Raw genomic sequence first — 3,448 nt, 5'->3', positions numbered from 1 at the left:
CCTGCTCCTTCTCTGCGGGTACTTCCTGCTCTGCTGCTCGGCTTCCTGTGTCTGCAGGTCTGCATCGTGTGCCTTCATCCCTGGGGGAGGCACGGCTGACGCTGAGCCAGTTGTGGCAAGGACTTCAGACCCGAGGGTCCCCAGTGCGGGCCTTCTCATGTCCGTGGGGAGCTGGTGCCACACTCTCCCCGCCCCCACCTAGCAGAGGGCCCTGTGCCAGGGTGGTGCCCAATCAGCCCTACGTGCTGGCAGGCACGATGGGCAGCTTAACCTTCTGAGGACATTTAGGTGTAGAAAGTGGAGCTGGAGGCGAAGCAGCGACACGTGGGGCAGGGGGAGGGGGGAGGGGGGGTCGTTTATGTGAATGTTCCTGACGCCTCATTTCCGTTCCTGTGCGACCTCCTTCCCAGTTCCCGTGGAGGCTGTTCAACACCATACTCGTCTTCATCATGTGACTCCTCCACGGTTGACTCTGAGGGGAGACGCCTCCTCACATTCTCCTCGGGCCTCCAGGCTTCCTTCCTTCCTTTGCAGCGAGCGCCCCTGATGGAAAGGGCTGGACTAGGAAGTCCCACATGTGGCTGCTTGGGGAGTTTCACTTGGCTTTCTTCCCCTGGGTGTGGTCCATACATTCATCCTTGTTTCTTTGTATTTCTTGTAATTTTTTTTCTTAAAAATGGATTTTTTAAAAAATATATCTTATTGATTTTTTTACAGAGAAGAAGGGAGAGGGATAGAGAGTTAGAAACATCGATGAGAGAGATCGATCAGCTGCCTCCTGCACGCTCCCCACTGGGGATGTGCCCGCAACCAAGGTACATGCCCTTGACCGGAATCGAAACTGGGACCCTTGAGTTCGTAGGTGGATGCTCTATCCACTGAGCCACACCAGTTCGGCAAAAATGGATATTTTAAATAAAATAAAATGACAGCCCTGCGGATCAGACTCTCTGCCTCCCAGGGTTCTGCTGTTGTAGCGTCGTCACAGCAGCAGTGTTCACAGTGACTTTGCTAAGCCGACTCTGTGAACTCTGCTGTCACTGCAGCCCGTGGGGTCACAGTGGTTGGGCAAGGGTGGCCCAGTGTGGCTCCAGCTTTGCTGGAGGGGCCCAGCCCCCACTGGCCCCAGCCCTGCCCACCTCGGCCTGAGCCTCACTTCCTGCCTGCTCGGAGCCTGGAGACCAGCCAGACGGGAGAGCGCTGAGTCTTTTCCCGTCTTTCCTGAGCACCTGCCCAGCCCTGCGCACCGTGTGCCTTTCTGGATCCCGGGGAGGTGGGAGCGTACAAAGGCCGGCACCTCATGGCCCAGCTTCTCCTTTTACTCTTCTGCCCACTGTGCCCCCAGCTGTTACCACAGACTCAGGCAGCTGCCAAGTTAATACATAGTCTGTAAGAGCCCTGGCTGGTGTGGCTCAATGGGCAGAACATCAGCCTGTGCACCAAAGGGTTTCGGGTTGGATTCCTGGTCAAGGGCATGTACCTGGGTTGCAGGTTCAATCCCTGGCCCTGGTAGGGACATGTGTGGGAGTGGTGTTTTGTTTCTCTTCTATATTTGTTACAATATTTCTTAAACTGCAGGCTCAGAGGCTGGCATGGCAGGTGGGGAACCCTCCCTTCCACTCTCTCTAAAGACCAATAGGAACAATACCCTCTGGTGAGGATGAGGAGCATTTTGTTAATTGTCTGTAATTGGTTTCAGTAAGTGCCCGGGGAAAAGGCTCTCACACTGGCCAAGCCCTCACGGCCAACACGGGCAGCTCAGGGAGTGGGGTCCTGCAGAGGAACGCGCGGACCAGATGGGGCTGTGCTGGGGGAGGCCTGCGGCCCAGCCCTCCCTCCCGCCCAGGCTCCCGCGGGCTGTGATCGCTGTGAACACGGGCTGCCACGTAGAAGAGCGTGAAGATGGGCTGGTCGAAGAAATGCCGCTCAGCTGGTGGTTCTCCAGGGTGTTCAGCCATTTTCCTTCAGTGCAAGTTCCCAGATCGCGGCAGGATTGGCGATGCCCGCGGCTCAGGGAATGACGACCGGCCGTCCCGCCCATGCCGCCTGCTTTCAAGAAGAGGGTTTTGGAGGTTCTTCCCCAACCACTGTTGCTGATGCCACTTAGAGATGTTCCTTACGACAGCACATTTTAAACCACACACGAGACCAGTGAGCCTCAAACACTGCTTGTTTACATCAGAAGAATTCAGAATGCCATGCACGCCCTGCCTGCTCTTACACTGACAGCTCAGCCATGTCCACACCTGAAAGGGCGTGGCCCCAGCATACGCTGCAGGCTGCCGCTGCCACCCCAGCCTTTCCAATGTTATCCACGAAGTGCAAACACCTCCGCAGGTCGCTGCTGGCCACTCCTACCGAGGACACAGGAGAAGTCCCGCTTGCAGGGACGGAAGGTTTGTGTGGAGCCTCACTCCTCTGCACTCATATTTACGGCTCCACGGTGCTTTACCCTCATGTGACATTTTATGCCGCATAATCTTTTATTGATCAATTAGTGCATACAAATTGAAATGTATGTTTCCCCAAAATTTTTCTGGTGCCATAAGGTTCTAGGTATTAAAGAATGTCTTCTGGTGCTGGCCTGTGTGGCTAAGTGGATAGAGCGTTGGCCTGTGGACCGAAGGGTGCCGGCTTGGATTCTGGTCAAGGGCGTGCACCTCAGTTGCAGGCTCCTCCCTGGCCTGTGCCTGGTCGTGCTGGAGGCAACCAATCGATGTGTTTCTCTTACATCCGTTTCTCTCTTTAGGTTCGTTCCCAGGTCCTGGTCGGGCACATGCAGGATCAGTGTATCTCTCTCACATTGATATTTCTATCTCTCTCTCCCACCACTTCCTTCCTCCTTTCCACTCTCTAAAAAAATAGCAATGGAAAGAATATCCTCAGGTGAGGATTAACAAAAAAAGAATGTCTTCTAGATTGAGTTATGATTACAATTATTAGTAGTACATAATTGATCAAAACATAATTATCGAACTGAAGTTTTTAAATGAAATCGCCTCCATTAATGAGCTTGATGGCTTGGACCACCATCAGCCCACTTGCCTTCTGCCGAGCATTCCTGTTGCTAGAATGTGACAAAGCCTTCTTCAACTATGCAAGTAACTCATGAGGCAACAGTCTCCTTTAAAAGCAGTGCACAAATCGATATTTTATGAGTGGAATTATATTGCTTTAATGAGCCAATCTATTATTTAAAGATTTTTGTTTTTTTACAGTAAAGAGCCAGCTGCAGTCGAGGTGTCAGCCAGGGTCTCATCTGAAAGTGGGCTGGGGAGGAATGTGGTTCTAAGCTCAGCGGGTGGCAGGACTCAGCGCCTTGGACTGTCGGACTCAGCGCTGCAGTTTCCTGCTGGCTCTCGGCCGAAGGCTGCCGGGAGTTCCCAGCTGGCTGCTGGCTGGAGGCCACTCCAAACTCCTTGCCACGTGCTTCATCACAGCCACAGAA

The sequence above is a fragment of the Myotis davidii genome, unplaced genomic scaffold (genome assembly GCF_000327345.1).
Source record: "Myotis davidii unplaced genomic scaffold, ASM32734v1 scaffold1251, whole genome shotgun sequence".
Classification (NCBI taxonomy): domain Eukaryota; kingdom Metazoa; phylum Chordata; class Mammalia; order Chiroptera; family Vespertilionidae; genus Myotis; species Myotis davidii.
Note: the sequence above shows the minus strand (reverse complement) of the source record.